Source organism: Micrasema longulum, unplaced genomic scaffold (assembly GCF_059751315.1).
Source record: "Micrasema longulum isolate JH-2025_06_02 unplaced genomic scaffold, ASM5975131v1 h1tg000663l, whole genome shotgun sequence".
Lineage (NCBI taxonomy): Eukaryota > Metazoa > Arthropoda > Insecta > Trichoptera > Brachycentridae > Micrasema > Micrasema longulum.
In genome coordinates, this window is record NW_028277859.1 from 413,597 (window position 1) to 429,077 (window position 15,481).

The window sequence follows — 15,481 nt, forward strand, 5'->3', positions numbered from 1 at the left end:
GCTAATTAAAAAACAAACGCTGCAGGGCATAAGGTTGTTGATAATGGACCAATATACCTATTTATTTATACGACACACTACAGACTGCAATATTTTTTTACAAGTTTTACGTAAAATTAAATATAAAAGACTTTTAAAAACATTTTACTGTATCCAATTACTTCCATTACGAATAAGAATGAATTAAAATTACAAACCTTTCTTATGTACCTTTTTAGTTTATTGTATTTTTGAAGGAAATCCCATAAACTTTTCCGAAACTTTGAAATCATCATGTGTTTTGACGAGTTTTTTATATTTAGATTTTGGAAAAAAAAAGACATTTTTTTTCTCTTCCTTAATCTATCGTCCTCATATCTGTCCCTTTTTGCATTAAGTACTGTTATATATTTATATATATATTTATGTATAATTAATATACAAATATTGTTATTTCTATTTTTGAAAACGCTTTGAAACTTACATCAAATAAATAGCACATGTAATGTATAAGTTGGTTAGAAGAAATTGTCATTTGGCAACTAGCCCGCTAATTTTAATTTGAAATAATATACAAAAAGTTAAATAAATAAACAAAATACAAATATTTTAATAAATGAAGAAGAAATACATTCTGGAACATTTCTGCATATTTAATTCAAAAACGAGTATTTTGACATGCGCAATATTTATTATTTACACATCGCTCGGGTGTGAATTACACGAGGAATCTGTTACTTTCTGGGAAGTCTATATATATATATATATGTATAAGATAATATAATTTAAAACACTAAAAGTACCTACTCTATTTTTAATTCATCTCGAATTATGCAATGTCGTCAATTGATTTATTACTAGCTTTTACCCTCGGCATCGCTGGCGCTGTATTAGAGTGAAATTAGTTTCGTCGTTCAACAGTAAGAATTTTCCCGAGAAAGTGGTATTTTTTTTCGAGATGAAAAGTAGCCTTTGACACTTCTCAGCTCTCCGGCTATCGATGTCCCTGTTGCGACGTGAGGGAAACACAAACTAACGGACAAATCCACTTACGCATTTATAATTTTAGTATTTACAAAACATACTCATAAAATATTATATATCGTGGGGATACAAGGAAAATCGGTTAACTACGTTTTTGGCATATTTGAGTTATGAATACCATTAACTTCAAATTTGTATCCTCTATCTACAGGTGTAATCGGTTATATATTACCGTCATTAACTGAGTAGAGCGGGTAAAAACGTACATATAGCATTTCTTCATTTACAAAGAAAATCACTTGAATGATTTTAAGTGATTATTTTTCAATTGAAGTTTATGTTTACAATAATAAATATACAAGGAAAAGCGGTTAAGTGTCTTTGTCTGGTTTTTATTACTAAAACAATATAACATTCAAAGTTTCTATTACAAGTAAAAACAATTACTATGTGAGTTTAGCTAGTTTTCATTGAAGTAAAAATATCTCCTTAATGAAACCTTACTACAGCGAAAAACTACGTTAAAAAAGACTTGTTAAAGTTATGCAAAACAGGAGTCATTCCCAAAGTATTCCATCATTGGTATGCTTTATCTAAAGATGAAGACAGTGTTGAATTTGATACAACTCAAATTCAGTTAGACAATGTCGCCGTCTAACTCAACCAGCACAAATTTCTCCACAAGGAAAATCAGCTAAATGCGGATTTTATTTTTCTTAATTATTTTTTTTTCTCAAAATTATGTTGCTTTTTATTTCATATAAATTCTGTAATGTATAAAAATATGTTTAATGAATTATAAACACTAAGTATTAAAAAAAAAAAAAACAAAACTTGATATTTAATGAACAACCAAACTTTAAAATTCAATTTACGCAAAACTGCCTTTTTGCAGTTAGCCGGTTTTTCTTGTATCCCCACGATATTACGTTTGAATTTTAAATTACCGACATCTGTTGTTCAATGTTTTATCCAGACTTATCGCCAGCTGAGAATGTTCTAGTTAAATATGTACCTACTGGTTTCTTCCAACAAAGCTTCAAAGTATTTCCCGTAGATGGCAGAGCTCTGAATCGGAAAATGGTCAGTGAAAAATCTGAAAAGGCAACTTATACAAACGATGTAATTAAATAGATTTTTTCATATTTACATAATAAATTCAAACTTATAGTCATAGAAGTTGCTGTTTTGTCAATAAATCAATAGATGGAAAATTAGGAGGTAATCTTCAAAAATGGTTATGTCCAAAAATGATTTTTTTACGGAATATTTTTGTACGTTTATTTTTAAGCATCGCTTTTTTTCAAATTTAACAATATGACTTCCATTTTCACAAAAATAAAATGTTTTAAAATGACAATGTTTGAGTATGTCCAAATGCTTGCAGACTGGCTGGATTTCCTCCCTAGGTAGTTATTCATATTTAAATTTATTTCAACAGAGAGGGAAAACATTTTTGAGAGGAGAATATGGAAGTCTAGACACTTAAATTCAAATTTGTTCGAGTCCTTCACTGTTGTGCTTCAATTTTGGCCAAGTCCATTTTGAGCAATGACTGAATCGTATTTATCTTGATTTCCACTATACAAATTTGATTGTTATCTAGTGACTGTGTGTCAAGAGTTTTAGCATAGTTGTTGATGTTTTTTGTTTCAAAATCAAAGAAAATTATGGAAATACACATTGAGGAAGTTCCATTGGATGAGGCGAAAAAGAGTTGTAGGGCGCTACACAACGTGAAAAAGATAGAATCAAAAGGCGATTTTTCCGTACAATAACCTACATTGTTTTACTCATACAAGGGTTTCACAAGATGTGATTGAATAATTTTTTTTTTTTAAATAAATTAAATTAAAACCGTATTTTTGAAATAAATTCGTATTAATTTTAGATACATTGTCATAATTTTCGTATTTTTCAGTTTTTGGAAATTTTCATTGTGAATTTAATTGTTTGTTGTGTAAATATTAACGACAAGTAATTTTACGAAGTAAATTAAAATATAGAAAAAACGTAGAATTTTAAAATTACATTCTGAATATCCTAATTTGGTAACCCTAGGTTAATGTAATTCTACAGTTTCCATCAAAAGTAGTCAAGTCCCTGGCTATTACTTTCAAAATTAGTCGAGTCCCATAAGATTAGATTCAAAATTAGTCAAGTCCATTACTTGTTTTCAAAACCAGTCAAGTCCAAACTAAATTACCCATTTTATGCTGTTTATCTTATAAAAATAAGGAGAATAAATATACACATCTATTTTAATTTTCTTTTTTTCGTACCTTATGATGTCAGCTAGTGTCATACTTACATAGAAAGTTCAGGACCTAAAAGTCACATTTACTTAAATTGAACGTGGACATGACCATTATTAAAGATTACCTCCTGAAATATGCACGTTAAATTATTTCAAACAAAATGGTTATTCTTACACAATATTTTGTAAATTAATCACTAAAAATCAAACTACGACAGGCAATTAATAAACAAGCTATATAAATGCTTTGTGTTTCAAATTCCATTTTCTGTTTTTCCAAATATTTTTTCTTTTAAAACTAGTTTTGTGTACAAATATTTTTACACTTATTATCGTTTATCAATTATAGTGTGATTGGATTGAATATTTTTTTAATCGAATTGAAATATATATCTAGACTGCAGTTTGTTTGTATAAAACAAACACACAAGCGGCTGTTATAATGCATTTTGTATAATTTTATAATAAATACAATATTAAAGTCAAAAATGTTTTGAGTACCTGTGTCCAGGCGTTGCCTAGTAGGTGAATTGGTTCAGCCGGATGAATCTCACCCACATGATAAAGGTTTCAGCTCTTTTACTCAACAAAAGCCAACTTATAGAAAAGATGAGGAAATCCGGATGTATAAATATGGGCAGAATTGTGAATGTTACACAGTGTGTGTAAATTGGCCACTTAAACCAGCCAATGAAATGTCATCAGCCCTGTAAATGCCTAGACTTCCATATTACCTTCACAAAAATGTTTTCCCTCTCTGTTGCAACAAATTTAGACAATACCTTTTATAGTTATAAATCTAGAGATATTTAAATTAAAATTCACAAATCAAGCAAGAAATTTTCAGACGAACGAGTGATTGAATGATTGACGTACTGACCATAGAACGACCAAAGATATTTGTCTTTTTTTCGACAGACCAGTCCACAGGGAGTTTTTTTGTTTCTTATTACTAGGTAATTTATCATTATCTTCCTATCCTATCCGCACACTTTGGTGCATAGGACACTGCATCGGTAATCCAATTCCAGTGTATCTGAAACTTTTTTGTTATATGGCTGGTAATGTTATCAGTTGCCACTACAGGAATACTAAAATTTCGTGGTGTAGAACCATCTTTAAAACCAATATTTAACGCACACTCTGTCTACTTATCCCCGCTCGATTTCCGTTATCAGGCTTTAACATGAGAGTAGCCATTTAACAAAAATAAAACAATCTTCTTAGGTTAACCCTTTCTTTTATTTCTTTCTTATTTTATTTATTTTTTTTAGATTTTAATTTTAATAGGCACATTTAATTTTCTTATTATTTTTATTTTTTCTGTAGATATGAATTGAAATTTTCGATTTACTTTGTTTTATTTTTTCTTTTTTGATTACATTTATGAGCACATACTATTTAATTACGTATACTTTTTTCCTATGTTTAAAATATATTTAAGTAAATAGCTATTTTTATTTTAATTGTATTATTTTTCTCTATTTTCCTACTTTAAAAAAAATATTTTAAAAATCAAAAAAACAAAATTTTTTTTATCTGGTTTTGTTGAGTTTCTTCTTTTCTAACTTCTTATTAATATTTTTCAAAGCATCAACTCAAAAAAACATATGTACATTATTTTATTTAGATACATTATTATGTCTGTACTCTTTTATTTTATTATTAATTAAAACTAATGTCTGAGCCGTCTGATTGTAATAATGTGTGTATTTTATTGAATAATGACTATGAAAAAAAAGGCACAAATGAGCTGACAATAGTTCAGAAATGACAACGGTATAATATTCATTGTGCCACTATTATTTCTTAATTTTGAGTAAGTGATTATAGTATAACATTGGCTTTTTTGCTTCCACGGCCAGATACATATGGGCTCATAATATAGTGTTCATGCGGCACAACTGTGGAATCATCTACCATCCAATATCAAAGATGTCTCTTCAGTATCTCTATTTAAATCCCGTCCAAAGAAATATTTCCTTTCTTTTCCCCAATCTATCCTCCGTTTTTCTTTCCTTTTTATTACTTTTTTAACGTTGTTATTGATTTAACGTAATTTATATCCAAATATTGTTATTTCTATTTTTGGATAATTTTTAGTTTTTTAAATTTATATTTTATATTGAAAACACTTTAAAAACTTAAATAAAAAAAATAGTATACACATTTTTGTATTTGAAGCACTAACTGTGTTTATTATAATTGTTTTCATTATAATTTATTTTATTTATTTATTTACATACATAAGTTTATTGTACATTATTTGAGACAATAAGTCCCAACTCTATAGGACTAAAAGTCCTGTGTTGAGATGGGACGAGCAATTACATGACACAGACACATGAGTATATCACCACAAATATAGGATTAAAAACATAAAAAATAATTATAGTTTTATTTTTTAATATTTAAAAAATATTTGAAAAATATTTAAAAAATTATTAAAAAATAAAATAAATAAAGCAATTTTGTTTATAACCACTTTATTTTTATTTTTTATACCGAACTTATGCTTCTTTTTCAAGGTTTACTTGACTAATGGATTCTATCCTATTTAATTATACCAGTTAGTGTGTATGGAAGTAATAAATCAAGTCTTTTTGTCTTGTTATGTGAGATGGACTCGCTCAAAACTAAACAGTATTGGAAAGGGGTGTAGTAGACACAGGGCAGTAGACTTAAATAAATATTGTTTATTTGGTTATTTATTAAAAATGCGATTCATAATAAGAAAATAATAATAAACATGCCGAATAAGTGCTCAGTATTAGTGAGTGTCAGTGCAAATGAATAGAAGCTAACCCTATTTACTTTTTTAAAAATATTTTTTTTATATGGGAGTTGCTTTATTATTTACCTTGCTTATAATATACAAGGTTTATATTTCAAAAAGTGGATTTTTCTGCAATTAAATATCTTAAAATTCATATAAACTATTGGAATCAGGAGGGATATATTAATGTGGGCTAATCAGGAACTTCTCAGCATTTGCTCACGTGGAGAGGAAACCACTTAAAACTCTTCAGGAGAAGCCGGCCTGTTGACAGTAGCAGGCCTTCCGTTCCACTAGAGGAGTGTTCGGCATTTTGTTCCCTACTTTGGTTTATTTTACCAATTTCCTGCGCTATATTTATCATGTATGATACTACCTCTCGCGTGAGTTCTTTATTACCTATCACCGATGGGATGTCGCATAGATCTTCACCCAGGCCTCTGCATCGCGCCTCCAGCTGTTGACCCTATTTACTTAGCGACAAGCCGACTACCCCCACTACGATTTACTAAGCACTTATCGTTTGCGTGTGAAGTGTGAAATGTGAACAGCTACGGCAAATGTTTAATGTTTAGTGACAAATTCAAATAACAAATGTATCTTTGTTTAGGTTTATTTACGTGATATTAAAGTTTATTTTGTAATTATGGCGGCGGGAAGATGAAATTCCTAAACAAGAAATCCATCTAGGAATTTCAATCCCATAAATATTTATGCAAAAAACGTCTGTATAAAAAATTAAATCTGCAAGTCCGTCTATCATACTCGATAAAATAATGATTGAATAGTGTATGAACCTTATAGTAATAATACGCCACTGGCATATTATTATATCTTATGTAGCTTACGCACAAAAACCATTCTATGATTATCAACCACGAAGTTAGCCGCAGTTTACAGCAATACATCGGGCCGTAGGTATCCAGTTGGAGAATTGCAAGCGCAAACTGAAACCGGTCGCTACACGTTTGTTGTCATACTAAAAACGGCTTCTCTAGCGAATTATTACTGTGAGGTTTGATTACACTGCCCAAAATAAGGCAGCGCGGCGCCGGCGGTGGAGTTCCATTTCGAACGGATGTCGGATCACTAATACCTTTCTGCTAATACCAACATGTAAACAATGAGGAACATTAGCCCTTCGGGAAATTGGATACAAAAAAATGATTTAAAAATTAGAGCATTAAATGGTAAGCCAAAGTTTCTTGAAAATGTACGAAAAAAATAATTTCAAATATTTTAATAAAAACGCACTACTTTGAACGACGTCACTGGTTCATATGGACGAACCAATGATATGAGAGCTGTGAAGGATATCCGGTTTGCTTACCGCAAACGAACCGACTGAGAAAACTGACAGAGAAGAACCTCTGACGTCACACCAGGAGTTATTTCAGAAATACAACACTTTTTTTTGGCTTAGTATAACGGTCTATTAACCAATATTTTTTTAAAAATAAAACACTGAACATCCTCATTATTTCTCACTTGTCACTAAGCAGGTTAGTACTAAACGATTAGTACTAATAACACGTATTCAGTCCGTGTAAACATGGCAATAAGCTGCGACTCCGCTGTGTATTCTCGAATACTTTTTAGTAGATATTCTTACATTCACTTACGAGCGATTGAAATCGTTACCTATTTATAACTACGTGTACGGTTTACAATTGTTGCCACCGCTTACCAAGCATCGGTGGTTCAGTGGTAGAATGCTCGCCTGCCACGCGGGCGGCCCGGGTTCGATTCCCGGCCGATGCAATATTTTTATTTTATTTTCGATCTATGATATTTTGACCCCGTTTTGATGCGACGCCGACGGGGCGGCGCGGCGCACACGTCTAATAGGTATTTAAGTATTGATATAATATTTATCTTAATTACAATTTGAGTTTTTTAATGATCTATATATGTGTATCCTTTGTTTTGGAATTCTCCTTTGGAAAAAACATAAATTATAATTGCATTATTTAAAAACCACTTTTTAGTTTTGCAAACTACATTTGTCCCAATGTTCATCTGATTAGCAAACCTGTTTATAAATTTAAAATGATTTCAAAATGCACTTTAAGACCACATAAATTATAACTGGAGTAGCATTCGTTTTTTAAATGTCAGATTCGTGATTTAATAAAAATGCATTATATTCTTAGAGTATATAAGATTATATTGATCTCTTTCAATTTGCAGAATGCATAGAGAACTTTCAATGTTTTATTATATGGCTAACTTCAAAACAAAAAAAAATCCCTTTCCGCACCTAATGGAGCATAGGGCACTGAATTTAAACACAAACAGTAACGTACCTTGATTAATTTTGGGAAATGAATGTAAGATTATCAGTCTAACGCTTCAGGTGCCAGTCCTGGGACAGTGAAATGTTCTAGTATAAAACCGCCTCTTTCAATAAACATTTCATGTCAACCATGTCAAGAGTCAAGTCTTAGAACACTGGCCTTATTACATGGTCATCTTTATCGTCTCGTTCAACGATGATAGTATATTTCCAGGACTACAGGTGTATTAGGCACTAGAAATTTTCGATTTACTTTGTTTTATTTTTTATCTTGTTTTGATTAAATTTATGAGCAGACACTACTTATTTATGTGTTTGTATTTTTTTCCCTATATTTAAAATATATACAAGTAAACGGCAATTCTTTAATTTTAATTGTATTATTTTACTATATTTTCTTACATTTCAAAAAAATATTTCTTTGAACCATTTTTATCTGGTTTTGTTGAATTTTTTTCTTCTTAATAATATTTTTAAAAGCATCAAAAACAAAATAATATATGTTCATTATTTTGTACGTATACAGTATTATGTCTGTACTCTTTTATTTGATTATTAATTAAAACTAATGTCAAAGAACCCGATGACAAACTATTATTAGGCGGCCTCCTTGGTGTAGTGGTCAAGACGCTTGACTCACGCTCGGAAGGTTCCGGGTTCGATTCCCGGTAAGAACACAAAAATTTAAAAAATGTGATTTTTCTCAAGCCTGGGTGTTCTGTGATGTAATTCACCACTGTAATTGGGCCTCCTGGCCTGTTGTAGTGCAAAAATAAAATTTAAAAAAAGAAATGAAATTATTGAATAGTTTATCAGGACAAAATATATTTTAATACTTTGTTTGCTTTATAATGTATTAATATTGTAATAATGTAAATATTTCGTCGAATAAAGGCTCTATTAAAAAATAATGAAAAAAAAGTCTCCATTTATTCAGTTCCTGGGGCAAAATTCAAGGAGACGTTCAGCAGGCTTTTATTTACTAGGTCTATCTTGAAGGAGACCGTCCTATTGATCGTTTACCCTCAAGTGTCCCTTTTACTACCAGCTATTCGAGACATTCCGCGTTCTTTTTAGCAATGTCTTCGAAGTATGGGTTTTTTGAAAAAGAATAACCCGCTAAGCCTCTATTTGAGAGAATTGTCAGCAGGCGGGAAAGAGAGGATATGGAAGGAAATATTATACAATTTTATATTCTAGCCCCGATTACAATGGAGTTATTGATGATGAAAAATAAACTAATTTTCCGTAAGAAAATGTGTGTATTTGTATAAAAACTGTCTACAATATTTTGAGTTTGTCCAAATTTTTGTACACAAGTACTGGATTCAACTCCCTAGGAAGCTGTAAATATTAACATATTTCAACAGAGATGAAGAACATTTTAGAGAATATAATATATAAGTTTAGGCACCTACGGGGCTTTTGACCTGTCATTGGCTGGTAAAGTGGCCACTTTACACACTATGTAACATTTACCATTTTGCCCATATTTGAACATCTATAATCCTTCAATTCATTCGTCTGTTGATGTTTTTGAAGTTAAGGAGCTGAAACCTTTATTTATGCGGGTGAGATTCATTTGATTGAATTATACCACCTACATACTAGGCAACACCTGAAATTTTTATACTTCTTCATGGACCAGGTGGATTTATCAACAATATTTTGAGTTTGTCCAAATTTTTATAGACAAGAACTGGATTCAACTCCCTAGGAACTTTATAAACATCAACAGACGAAAGAACTGAAGGATTATAGATGTTGAAATATAGGCAGAATGGTGAATGTTACACAGTGTATAAAGTGGCCACTTAAACCAGACAATGACAGGTCATAAGCCCTAGGTAGATGCCTAGACTTCTATTACCTTCTCTAAAATGTTCTTCATCTCTGTTGAAATATGTTCATAAAAACTGTCTTCCCAATTGTTTTGAATATTCTTTAAAAACATTTGAGTATTCAATTTTCCATGCAGAAAATTAGATTTTTCTTTACAGACAAATGAAAATTCTTGTTTTAAAAACAAATAAAGCTAAATTTTTTTCAATTTCGATTTTATTGAACGCAAGGGTTCTTTGAAAAAAAAACATTATGGAGGATCTCCATTACGCCATTTTCGAGAAAATCACCTCTTAGGGCGCTGCACAATAAGTATCCCAATACGTCTTGCAGCTACATAGCGCATGGAGGGTTTGGAGTATAATTTCTTATTTACAGTTATGATTATATTTAATTTTATGTTCCCCAAATTAATGAATCGACTGTGTTTAATTCGCTTTTCTTAAAGTATCTTTTATTTTTTTCTGTCGTTATTTTGAATTTAATTCAAGAACTTTATATTCGCTTTTTCCGAAAATAAATATAATCATTTTTATAAAGTTTGTACTAAAACTGCAAACGCCCCGACATTTTGTTTTACTTTCGATTATACGTACAATATTTATATAATTTTTGAATTCGATACAGCGCTACAGAGGAATGTATCTATTGTTAAATATGACCCGGAATTTATAAAAAAAACAACTTTAGCTCAAATATCCATCAATATTATTTTATCGCCTTCAAAGTAATAACCATCAGAGGCAATACACATATATGCCAACGTTTTTCCAATCTTCATAGCACTTTTCATAGGCCGATTTCGGAATGGCTTTCAGATCCCTCTACGAATTTTCTTTTATAAAGTCAATTGAGTCAAAACGCTTTCCAACAAGTAGTAGTTTGTGTTTATGGAATGACTTTTACGTTGTTTTTGGCAAAATAATCGCGTACAGCGTACAAGGAGAGATGTGTGAAACGGCGCGTTATCATGATGCAAAAACTAAAAGTTATCTTTCCATATATCTGTCATTTGAGTATATAATTAAAAGACGAGTGATACTTTAATCTACAAATTTGGAATATCCAGTGACCGGTTTCAGCGCTTTCGCGACATCTTCGAGACTGGTATCTTTATTAAGGAGTTCAATCTATTTATACAAAACAGATGTAAGGATAGATAATTCAAAATTATATGAAAGTAAATTAAATAAGTTATTTTTATCTTAAGGATCATTATAAAAAAAATTTCGGGTTAACTAATTTTAACCAAATATCTCTGTTTTGTATATATACATCGAACTCCTTAATGAAAATACCAGTCCTGAAGATTTCGCGAAAGTGATGAAACTGGTCACTGGAAATTCGAATTTGTGGGTTAAAGTATCACTCGTCTTTTAAGAGTATTTATATGATAAATTACAATGAACTTCCATAAAGAATTTTCACTTACAAACTAAAATGTTTTAAATAATATTTCTTATTGACCGTCTGGCATATTGGAAGGAAGTCCGAGCGCACAACATTATGGTAATTGAAGAAAATAGTCAATATCCTTGATTTTTGAGCTACTTCGTCTTTTTTTTTGGGTTTCGGCTCAGTTGGCAAGCGCCACTCCGAAGATTGTCGTAAGTCATATTCATACACCTGCGTCTCATTACCAGTAATGAAGCGCTTAACAGCGGTATATTCCATAGAAAGTATCCTTCAACGACAGGTTTGCGTTGATCTTTTTGAAGAAAGTTAAGTAAATTTCGCCGAACACATCAGATATTGAATTATTCACGCACTGTAATAAACAAACTACAAGACAGATCACGCTAAAAATTAACTCGTAGGTATGTATATGATAGTTCTACCAACATAAGGAAAAAAAGTACCAATGTGCTTTTAAATTACAAATTCCTGGTCATATTTGAACATACCAGTATATTATTTTCTTTCATTATAAGATATATAAATATAAGTTGTATCTCATTTTTTATTGTTATTATAACAAGGTCTTTATCTGAAGATAACTAAATCTTACATCGAACAAAAAAAATATGAAGTGAATGTGTACCGCCTGGCGTCTGTTTATTCCATTACACCTATGTAACAGTCTAAGTTAATTTATTTAACAGTATTGTTTCAATGATTCTGGGTACACGAAAATAACACTCAAATTCGAGGAAATAGCAACAATATTTTAGACTCAGTTGTTATTGTTATGAGCTGTTGGAAATACCGAGTCATTTAACTGTGAGAGCCATTAGATGGAACAAAAATTTGCACAGAAAAATAATACGCAATAATTCCATTGAAGGCTATTACGTAAATATGTTCCTCGGGCGCCATTTTGTCGTCCGAAATGAAGATATAATCTTGGTAATTAGGTCGGAATTCGTTCTCACGAAGTATACAATGTTGCGTAAAATTGGAAAAATCGCAACCAAAGATATTAGACATACATTAATAATAAAATTCCTTTAAAACGTCAAAGCTTTATAAATAATTTTACTAACGGTCAAATCTTAAATTGAAATTGCCGTGTTTGGTTTACACTTAATGGTACATAGAGCACTGCATTAGTGCATTAGTGTGCCAATCGCAGCGTATCTTGAACAATTGTTACATGTAGGCAATATTATCAATCAGTATTGCCATTGAAATATTGTAGTGTGTGAGGAATGGAACCGGAGACCTTTAACATGGCAGGCAATGCGTTTACTACTAGAAAACTAGACTAAGGAAAACATGATTTATAATTGTTATTGATTCCATCAATTATTATCTTCTTCCCATTCTTACCCGAACCTAATGATACGCAGGGTAATACTTAGATGCACCGATTGTAGTGTGTTTAGATCATTTGTTACAGGTAAGATCAATCAGCCTTAGCTACAGGTATTAATGTCTAGGGATGGTGAGCTAATGAATGAGATAATGTCGTGAAAAAATACCACTTTCAATAAATATTTTATGTCAATCTAGATGGAAATCAAAACAAGAGCCTTATGTATAGTTACCAAACACTCGGTTTAGGGTTACCATAATTTATTATGAGTTGAAGTCCACTTTAAAAAATAAAATTAGGTTTCTAAAGTACTCACGTTAGTTTCATTTTTTTTATTTTTAAATAAGTATTTGCGTCCTTACGATTGCTCTAAATACTTTAATTTTAAGGCCATTTTAACGAGTAATAAATACCTTAATATTAGAAAATGGGAATCATGTTGGGGTAGTGTGGGATTCAAACCTCGTACCTTTGATCCGTGAGTCCGTAACACTAGCCACGGGACTACAAGCCCATATTGATTATTATAAGAGTGCGGTGATGATTTTGTATTTTATGTGATGTTTGCACATATCTACATTGGCTTATACAGGGTGGCCGGAAAAGTGAAGTCCAAAGGAAAAATGTAGGTGCTTCACGTTGAGGGGTATTCGAATCACTCACATGTATGTTCAGCGATATTGCATAGTTTTCGAGTTATGATTTTTTTTATTGGTTTTTGAAAATTTTCGACCAGATCGGTTTTAATTAATTTATCGTTGATTTGTGTATGGTTTTTTAGAAATATTTTTTTTGCATCTTATTAAATTTAAGTTGTGCTTTTACGTTAAAAAAAAACAGCTTCGTTACATTAATAAAACCTCCAAAAGTTTTGACCTAAAGTTGAGAATTTACGTTCGAGCGAGTCAGACTTTAAATTAAAAATCTAAAAAGGCTATTTCTTTGTTTTTAGATAACTTTGAAAACTGCATTAGACTCTCAGCTTTCACAAAAATGCAAAAAAAGTATCATCTGATAGGCTATTATTCGCTGAAATCAGCCTTCAAAAATACTGAGGCGAAAAATTCCTAAGATAGTAATGAAATTTAAAAAATTAATTATTGCCTTTTTTATCATTTCCAAGGCTAGTTATGATAGAAAGTGTGTAAAGTAACAAAAAAAAATGTATATCTCTCAACATGAGGCACCTACATTTTTCCTTTGGACGTCACTTCTCCGGCCACCCTGTATAAAAATTAATTTACTTTAAAGATAATACAAATTCAATAAAAGCAACCATCTCATCCCAAGACCCAGGAAAACGATGTAAAAAGAAAACAAATAATGTCAATATGTTCGTAGTGAATAAATAAATAATTTTGGCGTCATGCATTGGTGTGTAGGTAAAAACTAATAAAATAAAAAAGTATAAGTACTTGAAGTATTCCGATGTATTATTGTGTTTATATAATTAAGTTTACATTTTAAAATACAACCAATCTGACTGCTCATTTGCAACTCGTCACCGCCACTCCTCATTTTAAAGGTTAGAAGCTAAAATTATGGTCTGATTTAGATTCACAGGCTTCCTTGACAAGGTATTTTGTTCATTCAAGTCATGAGACTACGAGTATGGACTGTAGGTAAGCTGTTATTGCAATATCCAGAAGGTCAAGTAAAACGTCTCTTAGTTTTTATAACAGATAGTTTAAACCGGTTTAGTCTCAATGATTCTTGTTGTTTTTAAAAAGGTTGATTTAACTATGGTACGAGATGATCCAGTTTTGTCCGCTTTGTATTTTTATACATATATTGTAAGCCTGAAATTGTTTCTTAATTTTTTGCACAATTATTTAGATCTGCGTCCGAAGCCATGGCAATATTTTTTTTTTAATATGGTAGTTGCATTATTTTTTACCTTGCTTTTATAATTATACAAGGTTTATATTTAAAAAAGAGGATTTTTCTGCTATTGTATCACATTATTTTAGCTAAACCTTTGGAATCAGGAAGAATATTCTAATGTGGGCCAATCAGGTACTTCTCAGTATTTGCTCATGTGGAGAGGAAACCACTTAAAACTCTTCAGGAGAAGCCGGCCTGTTGACAGTTGTCAACCGGCCTTCCGTTACATTAGAAGAGTGTTCGGCATTTTGTTCCCTACTTTGGTTTATTTTACCAATTGCCTGCACTATATTTATAATGTATGATACTACCTCTCGTGTGAGTTCTTTCCCATGGCAATATTGTCCCGTGATGAGTTGGATCAAAACCAGGGCCGCGATTATAAACGCTATCTTCATCGGTAGGAGAGACCGAGGGACTGGCAGAGTGCCTCATTTCTCCCACACTGGTGGAGAACTGGGGCACTTTATTAAGAGGAATGAGGCAGATAGTCATATAAGACTCCAATATTCATCAGCATTGGAAAAATGTATATAATTAAAATATTTCACACAAAAACAAATGAAACAAAGGTAACTACAATTTAAAGTCAATACAGTGTAAAAAAAATAAATTACTTGTAATAATTAAAATAAGTATTTTAAGAGGAAATATGTCTGTCTTGTATGCAGACATTTAAAAAAATATTAACGTCGAGATGCATAGGTA

The 15,481-nt window shown here is 31.1% G+C and overlaps 1 protein-coding gene and 1 non-coding gene across 5 annotated transcripts in view; both read left to right on the forward strand.

Moving 5' to 3' along the window:
• LOC148279833 (superoxide dismutase [Cu-Zn]-like) overlaps window positions 1–15,481 on the forward strand; it is a 50,820-nt gene that overhangs the window by 1,042 nt on the left and 34,297 nt on the right. The window lies entirely within an intron of this gene.
• Window positions 7,687–7,757, forward strand: TRNAG-GCC (transfer RNA glycine (anticodon GCC)). The gene has a single exon. It is a non-coding gene; the product is annotated as a tRNA-Gly (tRNA).